Genomic DNA, 26,473 nt, shown 5'->3' on the forward strand with positions numbered 1-26,473 from the left:
AGGAAAAGTCCACGCAAAAACCCCAAGCTCACTTCCTACTGAGAACCCGCCTCCTTTCGTGGGGCAGTCTTGCTCAGCCAATGGGCTCTCAAGTGACGCCAAAAAAAAGGATGTGGTCGAGTTATTATATTGGTAGTTGAGTGAGTGATTTTGTTTGGTCATGGGAATTGCCGTATTGAACATCACTCTAACAACTGCATCGCGAATCATTAGGTGGGTTTTTGAAATTTTTAGGTTTCATTGAAGAATGATTTTTTAAAGCTGTTAATGCTGTGCCTACTGTGCTTGTCTCTCAGGCTAGTAGATGGGTTTCCTCAATGTCCGTTTGCTCAACCTTGGGGGATAGTGGCGCGCGCTGCTTGCTCTGAAGCGGCTTGTGACAGGGGGTCAGGTCATCGCGTGAAACGTTGGCAGAAGTGGGTTTCTTCGTCACGACCCTTCACTAGCCATGACAACATAGTTCACCCTGCGACAGGGAGCCGGGCGGGGGTATCACTGATGCCGAGGTCAGGGGGGGGTCCTGGGCCAGAAGAGAGGTAGAAGTGTATTGAAGGTGTTTATTAGTTCACCCCTTCCAGGTCCGGTGTTTTGCTGGGAAAACAGCGCTGCTCCAAAACCCACAGGGAGCACTGTTCAGAAGGTGGGATGTTTATCTTCCCTTTCTGCCTCACAGCTGTTAAATTCAAATCAGTTTTTTCTCTGTTTGCTTTGTTGAAAAACTCCTGAAAGAGTGTGAATTTTGTTTTGCTCTCCTGTTTTATTTAGTTCATGCTTTTAAGAATAAAAGTCTTAATTTTTATTTTAACTTGGTTACCACAACGCTCTCTGGGAATGCTTGATTCTAATTGGTTAGTCTCAGCATTTTAAGGTATTAAAATATTGTTTTGTATAATTACCTCTAGACTATATAAGTAGACTTTGTCACAAACAATCTCCTACAATGTGCCACGTGTATATATAATTATGTTTTATGAATATTATTGTAATATTACCCCAATGTTCAAAAGTGTACCATTTTTTATTAATTTTAATTTTAATACTTTTATTTTGCAAGGACACAATAAATTGACTGTAAATACAATTATAATGTTACAAAAGATTTCCATTTCAAATAAAAGCTGTTCTTCTGAACTTTTTTCCACAAAAATATTAAGAGGTTCGACTGTTTTCCAACACTGAGGATTAAAGTTGGTTAAAAAAGAGTTATGTAAAATAAACTGTTTCTTGAGCACAAAAAGTTGTGATTCTGTGATTTAGGAATGATTTCTAAAGGATTTGTGTGAGACTGATGACTGGGAGTCCGACGGCAGTAATGGGTGCTGACAATTCAGCTTTGTCTATCATAGGACATAGATTGCAATTTAAAATTATATTAAAAACAGACAACTGTTATTTTGAAAAAACAGTTTCAAAACATATCAGTGGTTTTTACTGTAATTTAGCTGAAATAAATACAGCCTCGCTAAAGCATTTAGCTATTAAACATACCTTACACTTTTCAAAACATTTTGGAACAGTATTGTAAAATTGAATATATTTTTAAAAAAAATAATATGTTACAATACCTTTAAAATGTTCGTTTTATTTATTTAGGAAGTACAGTATAGGTGTAAATTGTTTGATGAGATTTATTATGCACAGTCAGGTGGTCATTATGCAAAATAAACCAGAGTGTTCAAAATTACAGTCATTATAAAGGTCCAAGATCAGGTGTATTATATTGCAAAATAAAAGTACACTAGTAACAAATACAAATCCTATAGCATTTTCACCATGTTTTTTTTTATACTAGGCTGTATGCCGGGGAGGTGTAAGAGTTGCTATGCAACGATACGGTCACTCTAGCTGCCATCTGGATGGTCAGGGCACAGACTGTTCTCAGTACTGTGCTGGAGCGCCGAGGGAGTCGTGCCATGGATACACTGCCAATCTGACGCCTCGCTGCAGTTGCCAAACCCTGACGGAGTTTAGGCGTACTGATACTGCGGTTGACCTGTGGAAGGAAACACCACGAGTGCAGGTGAACCACTCTAGTATGCACTCCCAACATGGTTTCCCACCTGTTCAGTCCTGTCAAATTGCTTTTCTTTCTGTTCATCTCAAACGTTTTTTTTCACGCTATAGTGTCTCACTCCAGGTGATGGTTCCAAGTCAATCAGTTTTTTTTTTTTGTTGCGGTGTGGGTTTGTTTAATGAGGTTTTTGTCACAGATCTTTTGCATTGCGCCCCGTTCCCCCTGCGGCCCCACCACGTGTCGTAACGGTGGGCACTGCCTGGCTCGCAGCTCCACTGCTAAGCTACACCAGTTGAAGTGATCGTGCTGTGTACGCAGTTGCCGCTGTGTTGGTAGGGTCTGTGCGTATGGAGGTTTCGCGCGCGCTGGTTGTGTGAGATTAGGAGAAAGTGTTTTGGAATTTTGTTGTTCTCACAGTCTCGCCTACGCTTCCCCATGCGCCCTTCTTTTCCTGAGCACACACGGTATCTATGCCCACCAGCCGATTGTGTTCTGACTCGATATGTGTCACAGCGCAAACTAGCAGTATGCCACAATCATCATGAAGACACTTTGTTCTTGAAACAAGAACGGAGCACACCGGTGTTTGTTCGATGTGTGTCCAGGTGGGATTATGTCCACCCTGTGAATGTGACAGGATTGCGAGTGCCCTCAAGGATTCCTGCTTCTGCAGCTCCCTCAGACCCACTTCCTTCGTCAGCCTACCATTCAGCAATTTTTGCTATGTAGTCGCTTAGATTTTATATCAAACCTTTTTGTAATTTTAGCATATGATTGCAGCCACGGAGAGAATTACGCAACTCATGCATTTACTGAAAGCAACAGACTCAAAAAGTGATGAACAACGTTGCTGCCAGTGTGTTTGGGTTATTGGTGGGCTTTGAGGTTCAGAAGATCACATTTGGCGATTAATTAGTTGATGGTTCTTTCTGGTGCATTAGTATTTTTTTGTGTTTTGCTTGTGTTTTAAAAGCAGGCTGTTACCTTAGGGAATCCATGAATGGCAGGACGTTATGTGTCAGTTTGAGTGTTTAGAATTTTGGATGCATTTGTAGTTGGATTTGTGTTGTTGTGGGAGTTTTTTTTGTGTTCGCTTAGATCGTAGGGTCTTTTTTGCAGACGAGACAGTCAAGATATAAAAATCAAAAACGACCCTGTTTACTTCTTGTTGTTATTGAGCTGGTTCGTCTGGTGGTTAGTATTGACTGATTGTGCATGTTATTCTCAGTTGTAAGTCACTAATGGGATTAAACTAGTGTCTGCTGTATGCATATTTTTTTTTTTTATCGTTTTTGTTTTTGTTTTTCTTATTTTTTTTTTTGTTTTTTTTTCCTGTTTTTTTTTTTTTGTTTTTTTGGATGATGTTAAATGTTATGCCAAAGAGCACAAAATGGATGTGTCCTTTGAACTGTTCATAAAAATAGAACTATTTTGTCAACAAACTGTCTTTCTGATCACGCAATCTAACTGATGCTGCGCAAAAATGCATTATTTAAAACCTGAAACTATATATTATTATATAGAATACTATAAATTATTTGTAAAATATAAAATACTTGTATTGAGATATCACGGTGTCTGAGTAAAGAAAATGGTGAATTTAAAATAGTTTGTTAGTGGAAATTACACCCTGTCATGCATTGACTTTGATCAAAAAGATACAGTAAAATAAAGACAACGAAAAGCGAATATGTGTGAATGATTATTAAAATTTCAAAATAGAGCTGTTTGTAATGTTTTATAGATTTGTTAGTAAATGTCATGATATCTCCGATAATAGCCAGAGCTAATCGGAATATTTTGTAGGCGTGCTTCCAGTCCTCAGTTACTCCTTTTTTAACACACGCCGCAACACGAGTGCCTTCAGATTATACATGATCTAAGTGTAGTGACATGATTTCTGATCAAGAAGACTGTGTTTGTGTCTTGTCAATGTTGGATGTACGCGGTGCGTTGCTTAATTCCATCAAGAATTCAAACGACCAGCATTTTTGTGAGTGTTGTTTCACATATAAGTGTTATAGTAGACATTATAGTTGTTCATTGTGGTGTTAAATGAATTTTTTTGTAGTGTCATTGCTTGGTTAATCAAGTATTAATTTCTTTTAAAATAAAACTAAGAACGATTTAGATAATGATTTGTTACTGACCCATAAACTGTGTCACGTTGTTGAACAGTTGATAACAGGTAAAAAAAGAGAATTAAAAAGAAAAATAAGAATCGGAATGTTGAGCCTTTGTTTTGTTGGTTTTTTTGAGAGTTTTTGTTGTTGTGTGTCTCGGCGTTTTTACCTTATTTATTTTCGTTCTCAGGAAACCCACTTTGCATGTTACTGATTATGGAAGTGTATGAAAGGACTGTTGCAGAGTATATTACCATATCATTTTAAGACATCCACACACTCCACCAACTAAAAATATTGCGTTTGTGTTAGAACGTTGGGTCTCATTATGATTGCTGTCTGAATAGTTATTTACCTCAAGTTGTGCGTTGCTTGTTTGTTTCTCGTTCTCCAATGAGCTGGTTGTTGGGTTGCTTCCGTGGGCAAAAGGACCTGTACTGGACTCAGCATGGAATCACGTATAGTTTTTAGTGTGGTTGTATTGGTTGTGCTGGCGCTATAGTATGTAGTGGTTTTTTTGTAATCGTATCGAGAGGAGCTCTCTATGCGGTTGAGCACTGACGAGTTGGGTTTTTGGTTAAGGAACATCCAGGGGAGGGGGAAAATATCTCTTCAATCTACACCGAGGGGAGGGAGGTAGGAGAGGCAGGAGCAGGATATTCCATTAACATCAGGGCAGCCGGGGGAGACTTTGACTTTACGTTCACATTCTACGACTCAGGTCAGGGGACTTAAGGACCTACGCCCGCGGCAGCTTACCAGACCTGGTACGCAGCCATCATCTTCTACGGTGGCGCAGCTTACAGCACTTATGAAAATGCTCAAGCATCTGGCACGAACAATTGATACACACTAAGAGCCAACAATGCTTAATAGCTCAGCAGGTGGCAATACTAGCATGCGCCACTGCGACACGATGACTATGTTGGTGTGACAACTGACGACATATTGTGTGGAGTTGTTTTTAGGGGACTTATTGGATGGAATGTCCGTAAGATTGTATGTAAAATGTATGGATGTTTTTAGCACCAAGCGCGTTTCACGGCAGAATTGTAAGAAATTGGGAAAGGTTAAATAGGGTCCGCACCAGAATACGCCCACAGAGACAGCCTCAGTACCACGAGCGATTTTTTTTGGACCGCTGTTGTTCCAGCTTTGTTTCCCAGTCGCCTCCTTTGACTGAACCCACCGCCCACCGCGTCTTTCTTATTTATTTAGTAGGTCACGAAGGTCTTTTCTATGTTAGGGAGGTGCAATGCGCCTCAACTCGCGGATTGTTCCCACTCGTTGCCTTTTTGATCGAGCACATACCACGCCAGCTGTAGGCGGTTTTGTCGAACTGCTCCGATGCGAACTGAGACGGATAGCGTAGTTTTTTTGAGAGAGTCTGGACTCAGGCTGGGAGGCCGGGATCAATGTTCGTAAATTGCCTAGGCCGTTCCAGCCATGAGACAACTTACCACCGAATGTAGCTGCAAGAGGGACATGGGCAGATGTGCTCCAGCTTGCAAAGGCAGAGGGAACCGGCATGACAACGACGTAATGTACTGGGATGAGCGCGCCACACGTTATCCAGATTGGCAGGCCTTCCCCACCACGCACTCCCTGCGGCTTCTGACGGACAGTTCACATATGGTCGAACACATATGTTTGCTACCTCAGCGGCTTTTTAGATTTTTTGTTTGTTTTTTTCTTTGTGTATCCAGCCGACACGTAGAGCTGGCCGTCCACCTACCATGGACACGGTTGGCAAAGCCAATAAGCAGAAGGTTGGAGCAAACGTATACAATATATAACGGAAACAAACTTCAAGCCCAAAGCGTTGTTTTTGGTGTTATGTGTTTTATGTATTGGTTAGCGGTTTGTTCTAAGTGTGTGTTTGACAGTCTTGAGTTTTTTTGGATTGAATATATATTTTTGTATTATAATTTATTTTTTTGTAGATCACCGGCGATAGCAGATAGTAAAACGGTGGTGACTAAGAAACGTTTTCTGTTGATTCAGTTGATATACGATCGGGACAGCGTTAAGGGCGTAAGGATTCTGTACGTGTTTTAGGTTGATGTGAGGTGTGAATACTTAGTAAATATAGCTAACTGTATTTAATTTGGTGTGCTGGACTGATCGGCGACAGCAACAATCAGGAGCCAGCACAATCCATAAGGACCAACTGTCCACATGATGAAACATGTGCTATTGCGGGTTCATCATCCAGCGCTTTTGCTCGGTCACAACTAGGAGGTGTTGTTAGAGGTGTGAAACAGACACCTGACGGTAATGATCGCGTTCATTCACCGGGGGGAAAAAAAAATTATAAAACAATCCCAGGCTTTCTTTCTTGGAAATTAGTGGCGTTTTTTTGTATAGGAATGCCACTTTATGTAAGAGTATTTTCAATCTTGTGATAGAAGGCTCAGCGCGGAACTATGATTTTGTCAGGTTATGTGGAGGTTCGCTACCACTTATGCGTATTTCGCAATGAGGTTTAGTCTTGGCTCTGTAAAGTATTTGCTTTTTGTTGTTTAAAAAATAAAGTAAAACATTCATATTGTGAAGTTAAAATAACACATTGTTTTATATCTTTAATGTGTGTATTTTTTTTTTTATCTGTGTAGACTTGATAATTTATTCCTTTAATGCAACTGCTGAATGTTCTAGGTGTTTTTTTTTGATGAAAAGAATAAGTTAAAATAGAACCAGCTTTAGCGACAACAAACTGCGATTGTTGTTTTTGAGCAGCTGTTCGAGAAGGTGTTGATCCAAGTTTAATGTGTTATTGATAGAATTGCTGGAATGTAGTATTATTTTGCTTTGTTAGAAATGATTTATATTTATATTGTTTGATTTTTTTTTTTCAATAACATGTTAAACATAACTAAAATGATATAGATTGTAATTAGCTGCCTCCATACTTTAAACCTTTAAACAGGGAACACTATAGGTTACGGAAAACCTAAACAAAAATTAATAACTAAAATAGTAATTTAAAATGTTTATAGTTGATGGAGTTTTTGTGCTTTGTTTTCTAAGAATGTAAGCAACAATACATTAATTACATTAAAGAAAATTATACATTCATGTTCCAAACCTTTGATTTAACCAGGATAAAAAAGGTTTTGTGAATTGAACTAGAATTGTAAGGAGATGAGAAGTATTTATCTATAAGAATCTCCCGAAAAATCACCAGTTTTTTTTTTGTTTACAATATTTATTTTTATTAGTTCTGTACTGCATCATATGACGACATACTTTGCCTACTTTTATTACAAAGTGATTGAAACCTGTTCAGTTGCACTGTGAAACTCAGCCAGGTGATAAAACACGTAATGATCTTCTCCGGATCAGCATACACCAGCTTGTTGTTAGCCTATTTAGTATCTTTGTTTTTTTCTTTGTCAATGAGAATCAGACCACAAAACATGGTTGAAATTCCTGGAATTCCCACATTCGAATTTGACTGGAAGCAAATCATTATTGCCATTGCAGTTTATCTGATCAGGGCCGTCAGGTTTTTTAGTTTTTAGAGATCTGCACTTGACCAAAACTCTTGTTTTAAATGCGACCCAGCTTCAATTGCAAAAAAGACCACTTCGCATGGAGACACCGAATGCATAAATTGCCCAAGAAAGCCGAGCGTCATGAAGTGTGTGAAGGATTTTTTGTTGGGTGATTACTTTTGCAAAAGAACTCACAAATCAGTTGCATGCAACAAGAGCATAAGTTACATTACTTTTAGGCCAATGCGCGTTGTTGGTGTAATCTGCAATTTCTGCCGGAGAGTGTGTGTGTGGAATATTGCCAGTGCTGTAGTTGTTTTTTTCGTTTCTTACTTTGTCTTTTTTATAACTTATGGGACGTGAGGTCCCTGGTCTGAGATGCCAATTCTTCTCTGGATGCTTGGGTGTGCGGATAACTGTGGCGACACTATCATCTGTCTACAACAACACTTATGCATGTCGTCTGTACTGAGTAGCACGATATGATTAATGATTGTAATAACTGAACAGTGAAAAAAGTTCTGTTAGTTTAAAAGTTTCCAAATGTAGGTCGAATGACACAGCGCAAATACAATCATTAAAAAATATTATATGGCTATTTTAAGATGTTTGTTTCGAATTTTTATGTATACTTACTGTAAGGTGTTACTCGATGTGTATAGTCATATTTTTTGTGTTGTGAAAAACGGAATCTGTGTTATATGCTCAACTTGAAGGCTGGATTTTGTCAAGAGACAATGAGGCCATTAAGATTGGGTTTTCAGTTAGGTTTATTCCTTTTCGTAGTTAGAAATGTTCCAAAAGAAACCTGATATCAGAAAAAGTAACTTCTGAGTTGACGACACATGGCCATTGGTTCTATTTTTGGAATAAAGGTCCTATGGCTCACTGAGGTGTGGCGGTCAATCTCCAATAGCGCTCGTGGTTCGTTGTTAAACGAGCTTATCTAACCAAGAGCAGTGATGAGTCATTGGCACAATAGGCATTATGGTGTTAGATGGGATAGTTCCTTTTAGCTCGTCACAGGACCTGTGCTGCCTCGTTTGAACCATGTATATAATTGTAAAATTTTCCAGAAAATAATTTTCTAGGGCCTGGCACTACACACTTTCCTTTGTGTATATGAATTTTAATAACTGTTCGTGTTTTGACATTGAGCAAACGTTAGGCATGAGCGTTGTGTTTATTTTGTCGTGTTAGTGGTCCTCATGTCTACATGTGCACTTTACTGTTGAAGAGCACGTGCTCGTAATGTCACGTTTGTTTTTGTTGTTTTACTGACACCCAGCGGGTGATGTTACAAGCAACTCACATGGCTGTTTTATTTTTCTTTCTCAATATGTGTTCATCAGCTGCCTTGTGATCTTTACGATTCATGTTGATTTTTAGGTCTTCCAAGAATTACAGGTCGGTTTCATCATAATAATTTCCATGAGTTTTTTAATTAGGTACTTTTAGTCTGATATGTGAAACGAGTGAGAAGTCGTTGCGCTGTGACATTCGGTTACACTGGTTTTCTAGAAATCTAAGTTATTAGGTTGGGTTAAGTTAGTCAAAAGGTAAAGTAGAATATGTTGTGGATGATCGCGCAATGCACATTGACTCATTACTTACATGTTATGTATTTTATAATAACTGTTTTGTTTAGCTGTGTTTGGAGGTTGCTTTTATACATACACGCGTGTGTGTAATATATATTATTTTTTGATTAATTTATTATTTTATTGATACTCTCCATCTCTGCTCTAAAGAGTTCTCCAATTTGTCGCTACAACAGTATAGCAATTTTTTGTGTTTGGGTGTTATGTTTTGTGGTTTGTTACAAGCGCGCATTTTTTTTTGCTATGTTACAGATTTTGAGTGTTGTTAAAAGATGTGTAGTGTTGTGGGTTTTTTTGTGTTGTGTTTTGTGTTTTGGTCCTTTGTATTCAGATTTGTGTGTGGTGTCTTTTTTTTTTGCAGTGTTTGGGTTGGGAGCTTCATGGGTAGGAAGCCCACAGAGGAGGTGGGGGCGACACTCTTTCCCAGAGTGCCTACACGCTATATTTGTAGAAGTTTTCTTGTTTGCGCCTGAGTCAGATGTTTTTCATTTTTGTACATTTTTTTGTTTTTTGGCTATTGTTTTGTTTTTTTTTTTTTTTATTTAATGTTTTTTGTTTTTAAGTCTGTGTCTTCAGCGCCAGGCCCCAATGTCTGGCAGACCACTCTCTTTTAGTGTGATCAATTGACCTGAGCGCGCTGACCACTGAATAAAACACCGTGCTTCCGTCTTTGCAGTGGAGGAACTGTTTGTTATATGTACCAAAAGGGGACTTTAGAGAGACGAATTAGATTTTTTAGATGAAAAAAAAAACAAAAACAAGCTTTCAAAAAAAAAAACAAAAATTAAAAAAAAAATAAAAAACAAACTATGAGCTCTTTACTGTGTAGCCAGTACATGAGCCCAGTGCCTTCTGCAAAGATGCTGCTTTAAGGAGAGTTTCCATAGAGTCGAAGTGTCAAAGACGCTCCACAAACTGTGATCCAAATGGTTGTGTCTTCATCTGTCTAAGTCCTACTCTCAGGTTTATATGGAGTATTGGAACTTTGTTTATTGCGCTAGCGCCCTGTTAGGCGAGATGTGGAGGAAACTTAGCAACAATTCTTACGTTGGGACTGATCAGGGAACGGGGGATTTTAGGGGATTGCGAATTTGAGGATAAAACTCCTTCTTGCAGACTGCTAACAAGGACACCTCCCACTCAACACCCTAGTCGGGGACCACTTTGGTCACAATTTGTCTTGTGTTTTTTTGGTCGTTTGTTTTTTGTTTTTTGCTTTTGTCCTCCATCACTTTTTTTTAACAGGACATCAACTCCGTACTACATCATACTTTCTTTTGATTTGCAGTTTTTTTGTGATTTATCGCTTTATGTGTTACCAGCAAATAGGAAGACTGCCAAATTACCATGGCTTTCCTATTTCGAGGTTTCGTAGTTGTACGCGGCAAATGGTATCTGATGCAGTTTCTCGCGCTGATAAACCGGTCGTTATCGAGCGAGTTTTATTATATTTTGTTTTCAAAGGGTTCCGTTTTTAGTCGGTATGTAAAATTGCAAGTTCCAAGTTTTCAAAGTTCTAAATGGTTGCGTGTGGTTTGACGAGTAAAAAACTTGCTTATTTGAAATTTATGCTGTTCTTATTAACTTATATTTAATTAGTATCCTTCGGGGGAACAATTCAGCTGATTGACAAAAACAACAAATAAAATTTTACAAATTATATTTTATTAAGACGGCAAAGCCATAGAAATCCCACAGCAATAGAACGACATTAGGTAAGCACAATGTTGCAAACAACAAATGATTCTGTTGGATCTAGCAGCAAGCAGGGGTATCAAATTGACAGTTCTAGAAGCAGTTTATAGTTTGTGTTCAGGGATCAGGTTTTAGTGTGAGCATATTACTCGAGATGAACCTCCCTTCTGCGAGGATGCATGTTTGGACGTAAGACTACTCTGAGGATGGCTTTTTAAATAGTTTTTATTAACGTAACATAAGTAATAGTGAGCGGGGTAAAGGTCAGGAAGGAGAGTAAGCCTGATCGATATCAGGACAAACCATACACAGAATAGGAATATGAGTCGTTCAACTCTTTTTTACTAACCCTTACATTGGTAAACCTTACAGCAGCCATTAACAACGCTCTGTTTATGAATGGTTTGTATTTGTACAACCACATACATCCTATAGTACAAATTCATAGACCGCGGGTTTGTAATATTTGTTACCATCTGCTTTTTTTAAAGCACACCTCTTTCGCAATTTGGGGCTCGCGTGGACGACGCATCAACTTTCAGACAAGTTCTTCAAACAGACTGGCTCAAAGCCCCAGTTTTTTTTTGTCAAATTTATTCAAGCTATGCTACAAACAAAAGGCATTTTTTAAAATTCAGAAATAGCAAGCACCTCAAATTATTTACTATAGCATTTGGCATTATATGAGGCAACACATAAATTTGCAATGCCAAATATTTAAAACAGAAAAACTTAATCACAAATGAATGAAATATACAGACGCATTGGACTTAAAGTCAGTGTGGTGTTTAAAGTCCACCTTCTGAGGGGGGTGATTGAGCCAGTGTGAAATATTGAAATTGGAAACGGGTCGGAGGGGAAACGAAAATATGCACGTCGTACAGAAGGCCTATATCCTAATAACCCAAGCGGAAATGATCAATATCCTGCGCGATCGGACGAAAAAACATGAGAATAAAATATGCCTAATAATGAAATAAGTGATTCTGAATGGTTTGTGGCTGACAAGGCGAGCTTCCGGGTCCTGATTTAACTGTAAAAGACAACCATGCTATAGACACCACGCCACCGTGTTTACACGCGCCAATATTTAGGAACTATGAAAAAGTCATTGCTGAATCATTCCGGTGTCAAATCGCACGGCACAATCACAAATAAGAACTTAAAGTGTATTGTACATTTACATAACCTACTACAAATACCACGCCTGGTTAAAAATAGTGCATCTTGCTCTTAACATGGGACCCACGCACGCTCGTCAGCCATACTCCTGTGAAGAACGTAGAATTTGAAACTGGGCAAAACAAGAGCACAAGAAGGCTTCTAAGCAAGGTTTCAGCTGTATGATAATCTAAGTATTACCAATTCCTATAGCTTAAGGAAAATATGGAGATAATCCCATTCTATGATTGAAGGCAACGTTGCGAGTGCTTCAAAGACTGCTCTGGGAAACCAAACTCAAAGTTCTCCCTACAATTGCCAAAGTTCAGCAATGGTGTTTCCTCAGCTTGCTTCTTAGGAGGGGGTCAGTATTCCAAGCGACAGCCCAGGAAGACATCCGGGTGCCCAGCTGTACCCCGCCTGCCGCCGATCAGAGCGCTGTCACTCTGAAAGCGACCGCACACACCAAAAAAAAATAAATGTTTTATGATAGACTTGTCAAATCATTGGAAGGCAAACCTGGATTTGAGGAGGACAATAAAAAAGAGAACTCACCAGCCATGGGCCAGAATAGTCCCAACGTTGGGGTCCGGTAGGTTGTGTCGAACCTTCAGCCTGCCCACCATTTTTGAAGTCATTCAGCTGTTGGTCTGGGCCCGTATTCATGTAACCGCTAGAAGCAATCGGTTTTCATCCCCCGCGACCACACAGGCAGCCTGCACAAGATGCGCCGAGTCCCATGTGAGGCCTGGTCGTAGAAGAAGACAAGAAACATAATGAACTCACAAATCAAAGCAAAATGATTCCAAACTGTTTGTAGCACCGAGAGGAGAAAGAAACTTGAAACAAACAAAAGATTTAAACCATTAAATATTAATTCTAGAACAAATAATGAAACTCTCAGTAATGTAAATTATTGGAACACAATACAACAATATAGTCTCTAAATGTAAATGTCTACAGAGCATATAATTCATTCATCAAAAAAAAAAAAAAAAAAAAAAAAAAAAAAGAGATATAATGAGTGTCACCAACAAAAAGCAGCGTTCCTTCCCTCAGTATTTTGTCTTGTTTTTTGCAGTAGGCAACGCTCTAAACATTCAATAAAATCAAACTTACATTGCGTAAAAGCAAAGTGACAAGGAGTATTCCTTTCTAGTGAAATTGATCAAATGCGACTGAGTTTTTACAGTTTAAAACAGAGACAAGATTCTCCTGATCGGAGGTCAGACAAAATATACTTAATTCAAAGGGAAAACAAGTTTTCACGTCATACCCCAGAGGCCCGATCATTTTTGTTCTTTGTTTTTAAGCATAGTACACTCATCTTCATGTTGAAAAAAACAAAAGTCTAGATTCACTTTGCATCTCAGGTGAATTCTCACTCTGATTTTAAGGACTGATAGAATTTAAACCTGTGAAATCGAAGAGAAAGAAATACCTGTGGAAAGATGTTCGTATCTACACAGTGCACGTTACCTTTTATGCCATGGACTTTCATGAATTTAAGACCTTTTTAGGCGTTAATTGTAGAAAGAGCGTAATTTGAAGACTTATAAAGACCTTCTTTAAGAGCTGCAGAAACCCTGAAAAATCTTAAAGGAATATCCGAAGATCAGAAGGCTCACCTGATACTTTATGGACACGTTTCAAAAGTACATAAAGTGACAAAACGCAGTCAGTAGCAGCGAGGCACTCCATACTGGAAATCCAAACAATCTCATGTCCCACAAACTGCAAAGATCCAACAACTGCCGAGAAGATCTCAAGAGTCAGAAGAGGCATCAAGATAACAAAACAGCTATATACACGTTTACTTCTCAAAGGAGCTGAAGCCTCCCTCGCTCTCATTCGCGCCGGCCCTGTGTGATCTGGATGTTAGGTCTTTCCTGCGAGAAACTGAGCGAATGAGAAATTAGCATCTGCTCCTTTGAAGAGTCCACTTGTGAGTAGAGAGCTTCAACGCCATGAGGTATGACGGTCCTCGGGGACAGAGCTCCCCCTTCTAACGCCTATCAATATCACAAGCTCTTTAGCAAGAATCTCCTCCTCCATCGCAGGCCCCGTCCCGTTCCCACATAAGCAAACTCCTGGAGCTTTGGCGGCGTAAATTCTTCCTGTCAAACAAAGGGACATTTTTATGAAAAAAAAAAATCGGCACCATGGACTTCTGTGATGTGTCCTTCAGATGACATTGTAATATCATTAACAAATCTTACAGAAAAAAACCCTAGTTTCTGGCACACTCAATATTCAGCTGATGTCAAAGTTTAGAGCCCCGTCGATCTTTGACGGCGATGAAAGAGTGACGTTAGTTATGCCGATTGAGCTGCAGCTGATTCTTGCCGATGTTCTTTTCATTGATATGAAGGAGCATGAAGCGATCAAAGAGTGTCCTGAGTACCAAAGTAAAATGTTTCCCGAGGGTGGACGAGTATAACACTATCACGTGACTCGACACTGCAGATAACGAAACAGAAATTTAATATCAGCGAATTAACATCACACAACTGATCAATCAGGAGTACAAGACCATAAACCCTTTATCAAATTTGGAAAAGAAAGACAAACGACCTACCTCCATGAGCCAGGTCCAGCGACAATGGTACCCTCCATTTTAGCTGGCGCAGGGGTTGGGATGCTGCTGGATGAGACTCATGTCGTGTACATACTTAGCTCCATTGTTGCCCATCTTCTATCACACACATCATCTGAAACGTCCCGCCGCAACTGACATGATCTCCGATGGATAATTAGTTACGGAATGATTCATGAAACAACTCAACGAAACTTGTTTCATAGACTTGATATATGCATTGCTATATTGCAACACACATAGTGATAAAAAGCTTAGCCAAAACTAGACATGACATAACTCAGGAGGGTTGTTTGATAGTGGTTGCAATAATTAAGCCAAGCGTTTTCACTATGAGTCTGTATTGTGCCCTATCGGAAGCGAACAATCGGCGAACCATACGGGACCTGTGTTTTATAAACTACATTTGAGTTTCGAGTAGTTCTGAATCACCTGACGGTCCTGATTTTTCATGTACCAAATTCGGACGGGACTAAACATCTCTGTGGTTATTACACAGAGGTGGGGATGGGTCTGTTTTGTACATCTGGGCGTCACAGAGGTCATTGCAGGTATATCATACAGATGATTACCATTAGTATAATCACACAAATTCACGCAGGAAACTAAACTGGCTAGGTAAAACAAAACCATGTTAATGTGTGGTTGACATTAGTTCTACACTTCATTGGTGGGGTAGGTTGTAGTAAACCCAGGTTTCGGGGACACATACAAGGTACATATGCAATTAAAACATTATGTAATGAATGCGAGTAATCTTACCCGACGCGCGGATATTTACAATAGACCTCCACTCGGGGTTTTAGGATGTGTTATGTTTGGTATTAGGAGGTCTTTGCCCAGGAGGACAAAGTAATCAAACTAACGTGCGGCTGGTAAGAGCTCTATGTTAATGCAGGGGTGGCCAAACCACACAAAAAACAAATTAAAAAATTAAAATAATAAAAAAGCGCCGGCTGCCCCGAAAAAAAATCACAGGACATTCACATTCAGACGGAACGGGAGTTTTTCTCAGAGGGATCACTGAGAGGGCTGAATAACAGTAGGTACAATTGTTCTGGAATTAGTACAGCGGTGTGTGTGAGAAAAAAACATAGACGTGGCCAGATTCAGACAGGATTTTTAAAATCACCAAGTACGTCTGTGAAACACAGATTTCTCTAACGACACCCTGTTAAACGAGGGCCCATCCGAATTATGGTGCCTTTAGGGGTCTCAAAGAAACAACAAAAAAGGGGAGAGGTAATCAATGTGTCAAGGCGGAAAAAAAAAAAAAAAAAGGTGTTGATTGAAGCGCTTCGGTGGGGAAGATAAGACGGGAGGTTCTTAGCAATGTGTGCGGCGACGGTCTATAAAGGATAGAACACTGGAGGCTGGGTGTGACCGGAGGCACCGGGCAAGTGATCGTGTGTAGGGGGGCACAAAGAGGCTGGAAGTCTGAACGCGGTGAAACCAGGACACGATTTGACCGGTACTCCTGCTGATGAACCTCTTTCTGAGGAGCATCTCGATCAACACACTGGGACTAAGATCACCTGCAAAACACTCGGGTTCTAGAAAGAGAACAGCAGTGTTCGCGTTTAGATTTCGCCATTAACAGGACTTAGCCAACTAAATTACTACAGTAGGCATGAATAAAACAGAGTGCGGGAGGACGCAGCAGAGGGGTCGGTAGAAACCGGGGGAGGTACATGAGAAGAGGGCACGGTCCGTATATTGCCGCAAGGCAGCAAAAAACAGGGGAGCGGATGAACGTTTAGCAAAAAGCAGCTGGCACAACAAAACGGTGAAGAAGACGAAAGAGCTTCACAAAAGACGAAACGGGTGGTGGTGCCAGGAAGCCGAAGGAAAGAAAAATGGGGGGGGGTGGGCGCGGGCTGCTGAAGAAAGAAATAAACGCGGGGGGTGGCGCGACGGCCCCGTCACAGCGCGATGAGTATCGCGGTGGACAAGCAAGACTGCGCGTGACCGAAGGACTGACCCTAAATACGGAACCAGACTGCCGAGGGAAAAACGAGTTAGTGGGACAGCAAACCAGGAGACTTATTACACAGCCTTGGGCGCGTATAACAACCGTGGAAAAGTAATACGAAGAACTGTAGCACATATAGATGTAATACTAAATAAGAATACATTATCATCAGCTGACACTGAAAGGGCCAGATTGTTTGTGTCTGAGCGGGTGAAAGGCGACTACTTCTGGGCCGGGGCTGACGAACAAAAAAGGAAGTTGACGAAAGGGAAAGTAGGGGCGGAGATTGATTAAGAAAATGAGAAACGGCAGGGGCAGTAACGGAATATTCAAAATAAATCGAAATATCTCACCCTCGCCGTTTCTATTTCCTCTGCGGTTTTATTTTGTTCTGGTGCATTTCATCATCGCTCTTTCTTGTATGTGTTGCCGACTACTAGTAAAACACAAACGTTATGAGGAAATAAGTAACCTTATTGGGGTTTCTAAGGGTTCGCCTGGTAAAATCAAACATGTCGACGAACAAATTCAACGAAAATAAACTAATAATTCTTACCTGCGTCTTGACATGGGGCTAAACAAATGGTAGTGCTTTTCTCCTGTTTTGAAACAGAAACATAACGTTAAAACTATATTAACCAGCACATTTTCAGACTAAAGTAAGAATAGTGTTACAGTTACTACATATCTAAAACGTATTTATAAAAATATAAAAGCATTTAAGAGAAATCACTTACGAGCAAAAAGGCTGTGAACAATAAACCCGTTCAAGCCATTTGACCAAGAGAGAAGTTTACATACTGACAACGAATTTTTATAATTCAGGGACGAATTAAAAATAAATTTAAAGTCGAAAGGAACTGGGAGTAAATGCTAAGTTTACACAAGCAGGCAATATGATCGTCTGATGTGTTGTACTGAGTGAACCAGAAATACATGATAACCAGGTTTTGTAGGTGTATTATGAAAGGACAGTCCGCGCGCCAATTTACATGAAGCGGGAGACTACAGCTGCCGCACCCACAAAAACCCATCGAAGATGTATTTAAAGCGGCATTAAGCACCAGGTTAAAAAAAAACCCGAAATACAGTTAAGGGTAACTCTTTTGGTGTGCCCATAACGTTACCACTTTTCACCAATAGTCAGTTATTTTCACAATTTCAGAGGTAGTGACAACGCAACGTCCACGTAGCTACAAGGAGTCTAATCTGGCGCCTAACGTTAGACAGAGCTATGGCTAACTTTCAAGCAACATCCCCCCTCCGAGATCGACATTACATTAAACTTTTGCCTATGAGATACTTTGTAAACACAGTTCATTGCGCTTTCTGCCTAAATAATCTAGCTAAAAACAGCTGCGTTTAAGGGGTCGTTTCGACTTACTTAGGTCGTACATGACCAAGTTAAAAAGGCACAAAACTTCCGTTTTATAAAAAGCAAAGCAAGATAAGAAAAAAACAACAGCACTGTGGGCCTGGCTAAAACAGGTTTTTGCGACACGGATTTTACAAAACGATGTAAAATTAAAATAAAAAGAATACAGGTGAAAGAAGACTAAAGTGAGTGTCCCTTACCAGAGGCAGTGTTCAGATCGAATGAATGAATGGAGGCGCCAAAGCGTTATATAGGTCCAGCGGTTCTCGGCTTACTGCGCAGTGCGTGGGACTGCTCAGCCTTTCAAAACAACCTAAAAAACTATATAATAGCATTTGTGTTGTGTTTGGGGCTAAAAAATGACCAACGGCAAGTCGCACTGATGTGTGATGGTTTTTAAAATCTGCATGGAATTAGAAACGAAAATATTAATTGTCTGTGAGAAACCTACGGGTCTGTTTGTGGTTTGTATGGACTTGCGTCGAGCCGTTTGGTTTAAATATGTAAAAACGCGGTAGCCTCTTGTCCCTGCTTTCCCGGTTTAACGAATCCGGGGCTCGAGGACCTAATGCATCAATGCGAGTAGGTCTGTGTGTTAAAAGTCGGCAGTTGTAATGAAATAATTAAGGCTTTTTACTGACTTTGAGGAGACGCTGTCCTAGTGTTGACAGCTTCTAGTGGGCGGGGATTTGAATCGGTCTGACCAATCAGCGTTATTCGATTCTGCGAGAAACAAACGTCTCTCTGTTGGTAAACAAAACCCCTGAGAGGATTCTTATTTCTGACAGTGCAGTGATAAGCGTAGCCTTGAAAATGATACTTACCATTAATCTTATCATAATATTATTTGCATGTTCACAAGCATAGATGTCAATTTATCAAACCAAAAGACGTGTTTGTTTGTTGTTCTTAAAGAAACTTCTCTTATGTAATTATCATGTACAATTTTTTTGGACAAAAGGCGTGTGTATGTCCGTCCCTAACCACGGGGTACATTTTGATTCTTGATCTGAGCATTAAAAACAAAAATGACAGGAACAGGATAACAGACAGTTGACCGGCTGGGGCACCCGGCAATACATACAAGGGAAATAAACGTTAACAGTGCTTGTCGAGACATTACAAAAAAAAGCTTGTGGGGTGCCCGGAACCCCCCAGCTCTACTTACACACGTAATCAAACAAAATTGTATGGGGTTGGAAAAAACGTGCGAAAAACTGCAAAACGCCAGAAAGAGTTGGGGGAGGGAGGTGAAAGCGGCGCGAAGGCTTCCAAACAGTAATCCCCGCTCCACCCTTTGTGTTTGTGTATGTTTAAAGAACGTTCACAGCCGGGGTGAGGGAAAGAGGCTGGGGCGTGCAATAGAGAATAAATAACTTCTTGGGCAAGTAGGCGACACATGTCTTCCAAAGCAGGACATCCCCAACAGTCTGGGTGTGCATGAACATTTACAAAAGTTATGAAAAGGGCTGAGGAAGTTCCAGGACCTTTACAAACAATTCGTTCAATGACAAAAGCTACTGCCACAGGCAAGAATGGAACTTTCTTGATAAGAATGGAGCAAAAAATTGCAGTTTAACTGGTGAGGAAATAACAGTAACAGTGTTGCCATGGTCATAGAAACACAGTGTTGTAACCCAAGGACGACTTAAAATTATATGTATAGATCAGAATCAAGTGCTAAAGTTAAAGTCAGAAAAGCCAATATGGTATATTCTGATTTATAGATAATATTATATATATATATAATATAAGATATATATAGATATAGATATATATATATATATATAGATATATTAGATCTGATTGGGTAGGCAGTAATCAAAGCCACCGTAATGAGCTGCTCAGGTCAGCATTGTCGAGAGACTATAAGCGATACATGCTACAGGTCACTAGGCACAAGAGGAGTAGGAGTCAATATCAAAAAATACATCAAATGGTCCATAACAGAAAAAAACAAAATGTATTTAACTGACAGTTTTACCCTGAATGTTTAAAAAAGAAGTGGGCTGTTGTGACCGATCATAAACATCGAAAAGCACCAGCAGTAAAGGAGGAGGAACGAGGAGTGCAGGATGAAACGGGTACAGGTAGCAAATCTACTTTATTAATGTTAGAACCCACCAATGTACAATAGAAGACTAGGCTTGCCGGAATCATGGTGGGGGGAGGCTGTAGAGTATGAGCTGGGGGGAGTGACAGTTTTTGGGAGGGGGGCTGGGAGGAGAAAATGGGTTAGGTAAAAATGGGGGGGGTGGATGAAGTTCACAGGGGGAGAACTGACACATGATGCATGAACATGCAAACACCTACCTAGTCGAGAAGATGTATGTCCTTGATATTTTGACGTGTCGGGGGACGAACAGAAAAGGCAGAAACCGCCAAGTGGGGGAGGAAACGTTTATTTTTGTTCGAGAGGGAGCGGTCACATAAGGACAAATGGGGGGGGGGGGGAAGACGGGGAAATGGAAATGATGGGCACAGGATACATACTCATATAAACAGGACAGTCTGGTAGACAAGTATCCCAAAACATATCAGTTTTTTCAAGAAAAAGATAAATAAACAATGCGAAATAATGCTAAAACCCGAAAAACCTTTTGGCAAAGTGCGGGGGATTATTTCCAGTCCACTAAACAGTAAACGAAAAAAAAAAAAAAATGCAACCAAAGCATAGTCTAAATGCCACAGAGAAATTTTTCTTCACACATTAAACACAGAAAACAATTGCTAAATTTTGTGGTAAACAGTGTGACAGAGCAAGTGGCTCACAGAGACAAGGTAATCCTCCTGTGCATAGTAAAATTACATTTGTTTGTGTCCCTTTGGACAAATTTCAAGTTCTTCACGGATGCATTGTCATACTGTTCACCTGGAAGGCACATGATCCCCAAATGCAATTCAAGGGCAAAATTAAATCCCTGGTATGAATACCAAATATCAGGCGGTCTTCTGACATAGGGAAAGAGGGCCTCTCCCAGTATTACTCAAGGAATATGAAGAGAACCATACGTCCCCTTCCATTCCCTTCGTCCACCGAGAGAGAAAATGTCAGAAAATACAATATACGCTCAACACAGACGGCAGAAAGCAAAAGAAAGAAAGCTGTAGGTGTTTTCCCTTGAGTTGCTCCAGGCATGTAATATGCATTCGACTGAATGTCAAGAGTTTTACGGAATTCAGTTTTTCATTCGTATTAGGGAGACCATTTACCTTGGCAGTGTCACCGGCAAATTTCTAACACCAGGTCGCACGAGATGAAAGGAAAATAAAGAGTAACAAACATAACCTAAGAAGAATTTTAAGTTCATTGCTACTTTAATATTTCGCTCAGCATTACAATGTGTAACTAATCAAATAAAACATAAAAAAGGCATATACACAAAAAGTCACTACATTGAGAGAACTAAAAAAATGCTAACAGAGTCACTCCATCGTCAAAGACTTTAACAGTCAGTTAAGAGAAAGAGTTTGTGTTTCACATGTCCTTGGAGGAGCAAGCTTCATTCAAAGTGTGAGACACACGTTATGTTAAAGATGTACATCAATTACAAATATTTCCACAAGGTAACATACACAGGTTAGAGGTTCTCCAGTATGTACAGAGAACCATTTTACCGTCGCAAGTAATCTGCATGTTTTAGCAAAGAGCAAAGATGAACAGTGATGACCCTGAGACATGTACTGCAGATATAGAGCAAACACTTGAAATTAGCATTGCAACAACTTGATGTCTTTTTTTTGTTGTTTTTTACAACCTGTTGGAAAATTAGCACTACACAGTCATACATCAGATCACTCACTAAAAAACTGCTTACATACACATCCTATGCAGATAGCATACACTCTTATCAACTTCATACTGATATGTAATATATTCAATTTTTTTTTTTTTGAAAATAGTTTGGGAATTTTTTTTTTTTTAAAATATATTTTACATATTTTGAAATCTTACTGTGGAAACAATTGGGCTTTGAGTGATAATAACCCAGAGAAAAAACTAAGAGGAAGAAAAGCATTGATCTACAGAATCACAGGCAGTTCCTTCCTAACCAGAAAAGTGCTGCTGATGATTTCATCACTGATGTGATTGAACTTAGTATGGCTTAAAAAAAAAATTGCTAAGACAAGTTAAAGGCATTGAAAGTGCCAAGCTGCCTACACATGCTCCAACAGAGCACTACCAACATTGTGCTCACTATAAACAAAACACTTGGTTATTCAACCTTCATCACATATAACATAAGACTCGAAACAAACCAGAAATGGACTTATAAAGGAAAAACGATGCAGACACATTCAGGTCAAGCAGATCCTGCCGTGAAGTTAAAGTGACACTATGGGCATTGATTCTAAAAGGACACCAGTTCCTTCTGGCGAAAGACCAATTCTCCCAGTGTGTGAAGGGGGGCTTGCAGGGGAGGACGGGGAGTGCAGTGGGGACCGTCGCAGTAGTTGGACTGCCTTTTGGGCCCGGCTGGTGAACGTAGCCTCCAGTGGCTTTGGCCTGTCTGGCTCCGCCATCGCGCAGCAAGTTGAGGCCGGCGGAGGGCGTGCGGGACAGCTGCTGGTGCTTTCCATGTTTTTCAACGGATGCGCTGGGGCCAAGCATCCGTTCTTGGTCTGTTCCAGAAAACCCAGCGTGAGCCGCAACCGAGCAGCTGTGTAGCAGCCAGAAGGGTGACTGGGCCGGCGCGATGAACGTCAGATCTGCAAAGCCAGACAGAATCTGTGAGATTCAACTATTTCAGATTGTTTATATAACATTTTACACGGCCCTCTGACAGTTTTGATTCTGATGGGTGCAGACGCCAACATTTTGAGGTCTGGTGGTTTTGAGGATGTTTTTTTTTTTTTTTTTTTTTTTTTTTTGTAGATTGTAATGCATTATAACACAAACAGTTCCAATTGACATCAATACTTTTCAGTGTCCACATAATTATTTATTTGGTGAAATGCCATGTAATAAGTTATATGATTCTACATGACCCCCACATTTTTTTGTCTTGGCTCTATAAACTCGAACTAATCTATGAACTAATTTGTTACCATTTATTTATTTATATGGCAAGTAGCCGTGTAATAAGCAAGATAATGTACATCCAAACAGTAAACCCATTCAGAGTGATACACTTAAAAAAAAAAAGGGGCACAACGCTTTTACAGGGGTGGTACCCCCTAAAGGTACAAAGCTAAAAGGTACACCCTTTTACATTAATTTTCCCTAAATAAGACACGTTTATTTCAGTTTTGTACCATTTTCTGAGAGGGGTACAGTGGAATAATCTCCTGAACGGGTTTTATTCTGTGTAACCAGCTGGATCCTACATTAACACTCACAAACAAAGCTCTCAATCTGCCCTTTACCTTAAAATCGACTGGCTCACGGGTGCCCCGTCCTTGGCAGGTCGTTGACGGAGGGCTGTGAAAGGCATACACGGACATGCTGGGCAATGCTCGATCAGAAGGTTTTCTCCAGAGGACTGGTCTCCAGCAGGACCGGAGCTCTGCCTCCAGCCATGAAACACACGGCGGAGGGGTGATGAACCAGCTCTCTTCCAGCCCACATTGTCGCCTCTAGACGCAAGAAGTTGCCATCCTCTGCATCAGTGTTCTGCCGCCGAATCCAGAGAGGAGCAGGAGGAGCATCGCAGGGAAGAGAGTCCCAGGGGAGCGACCATCATCAGAGCACCACCTCCACCAATATCATCTCCACACGCACTGGAGTCCAGGCCTTCGCTACAGGAGCAGAGAGCAGAGGAGGATGTTATTGCAGTTAAAAAACGGCTTCCTCTAGTAAATCAGTTTTCATTAGATTTTACCCAAACTTCTGTCTGTAACATTGTAAACATCATGTGTTTAACTTGTTTTGCACTGTTCACCCACACTTTCAGAAAACCCCAAGTTTAGCATGAAATGGAAATTGTGATCAATTATTTTTCCATATTGGTCATGTTTATGGGGTGAAAGGCTTCTTGAGCAAGAAAAATGATGGCGAGGGCACATGGAAAGGAAGAATAATGTGCCCAGATACATGTTTTACTATAAACACGGCAATACTCCATAAAAGTGGTGAAATTGTGTTTTAGGTGTCATGGTGACTTCAAACTTTTCAAAGCAATCTCACTCTGGAAGACGATACAATAGGGAAAAAAAAATACCATTGACATTGAAGAAACTACTAGGCTTATAATTTCACTCTCCAAGTCCTTATGTAGAGCAGTAGAATCCACACACAAAGTAATTTGGAATGCTGAGAAATAATTCATCACTGGTTTAACACTGAAAAACATCTGAACACTTTTGAGATATCTGCATCTATATAATTTACGTATCACCAGTTCTATCGAAACAACTCATATATGTAGACAGAACTGAGAGAGTAGAATATTTTGCACACACTCCACTTCCGTTTGTACTCTTCGTGGCTCCTGGCAGGAACCAGAAATGGTGTAAACAGCTGGCTTTTGTGAGACGCTACACATTTAGTGTCCTCCCTAGAGGGCAGTGCAATCGAACTTGAAAGTGAACAAACATTGCAGAAACTTGACAGCCTACACATGAAGTTTAAGTGGACAAATTTGAACTTAGTGATAACACCCTTATAGTTTACACTAAATGTAACACAAGACCAACTAGTGATTGGAGGGGAAACCCACACCCATAACATGGTGTTATAGAACACACAGAACTTCCTTGCACAGAGCCACACCTTGTTTATCTGTAGCCTTGCAGCGTCCAGCCAGATGACATCAAACATATTCTCAACTCAGCTGCTTAAGAAGGCTTTTAACCCTCTTACAGCACTCTTCAATGTCCCTGAGAAGCCAGTTAACCCTTTGATCCTCTGACCATGATTCCGTCAAGCTATATAGTTAAGAAACAAGAAAATGTTTTTTAATCTCTATCCCTTCCTGTCTACCTCAGCCTTCAGGCAACGACTGATGCTTGTAATCGTTCCGTGTTCAAGGCCGACACACTTTATGCTCATAAAAGGTAACTTAATCTGTTCTATTTTTATCGTAGACCCTACCATAGACACTTTTGTCTGACAGGCTAAAAGCGTTGTTGCCCATAACATGTCCTGTCGCCCCCTGTCCTAAAACAGGGAACTGGACCATCTCGATTGCCTTGCACCTGAAATATTCACACACATAACACAATATGAGAAGAAGGCCCGTATTTTGGGCAGGCAGCTTATGAGAGGCATCATATAATGAGGGCATCGCGTCTGTGCCAGGGGGGGTTACAGAACCTGTAATATGGCTCCTGCAGACCCAGTCATCAGTATCAACCGAGCGTGATCTAGGGTCCGTTTTTTTTTGGGGGAAAATAAGTGGAATTCTGTTCAATGCATGTACAAAGTTGATGCAAAATGCAGTGTGCAGCAACCCCTTTTTTATGTACACCAGTGAACAAAATTGAGAGTAAAATGGGGATATTCTATGTATGGCAAAACTTCAATTTCATGCAGACTTTTATTTTCATTTCATGCTGACTTCAACATTATTTAATAGATGAATGGTATGGCCTAAGCAACAATCAGTAGAAAAAGAAAGTTGATTCAGAGTAAGAGCAAGTACATTTTAATTAAAGATTTCTGAAGACACTGGTAAAGGACAATTAGAACAGCATGTTTCACAAATGCGGAGAGAGACTGAAACACCCTCATTCTTTTGATACAAACTTCCTATTCATTTCTGCATTTAGGGCACAGCTCTTACACAAGATCCATATTTCAGTTCACTAATAGGAAAATTTTTTGTTTCACAAAAACAGTAAATGCAAAAAAGATCTCTCACCTAGATAATCGACCAGAATCCACTCATCGTCTTCCTCCTTCTCGTTGAAGTCTGGATCCACAGGACATCCATTGTCCTCTTCCAGGGAGTCTCCAAACAAGATGCTGGTGAACCTATGGAACATGATATTGTCTGGGGCAGAGGCGCGAGGCTGGATAGTCCTGCTGGGAGTGGGCGAGGGCCGGGCTCTTTGGTCATCAGCTGCGGGAGCCGCTCACTGAGATCTTGGTAAAGGTGCTGAAGTGCATTAGTTTACTCCTTCTCAGCCGAGGAACACCCTGATGAAAATCAGCCATAGCTCTTGCTGACTGTGCAAAAACAGGCCCTGGAGGACAAGCAAGCAGATAACAGTGTTGTTAACGAAAATGTACACAAAAACTGACCAGCCTTCAAGTACAGAACATTTCCTGGTTCTGTCATGTTCAGTTGCGATTATGTATAAATTACAGGTCATAAAATACAGATGGATATTCCTGAGAACAGACCAGCCAAAACAAAGCGGTCTAAAGTGTCTCTGCTGTCACAGACACTCTTCACACGAAGCTGATGCCTATGAAAAGTGATCTTTGTGCAGAGACACCTAGTCTCATTCAGGACTATGACTCATGAGGGTACCCTTATCCGTTGTTTTGCTTGC

At 40.3% G+C, this 26,473-nt stretch overlaps 1 pseudogene; it reads right to left on the reverse strand.

The window, feature by feature from the left end:
- Positions 1–1,783: 1,783 nt before the first annotated feature.
- Positions 1,784–26,104, reverse strand: LOC122144562 (annotated as a pseudogene).
- Between the last annotated feature and the right edge of the window lie 369 nt (positions 26,105–26,473).

This window comes from Cyprinus carpio, unplaced genomic scaffold (assembly GCF_018340385.1).
Source record: "Cyprinus carpio isolate SPL01 unplaced genomic scaffold, ASM1834038v1 S000006725, whole genome shotgun sequence".
In the NCBI taxonomy this organism is placed as follows: domain Eukaryota; kingdom Metazoa; phylum Chordata; class Actinopteri; order Cypriniformes; family Cyprinidae; genus Cyprinus; species Cyprinus carpio.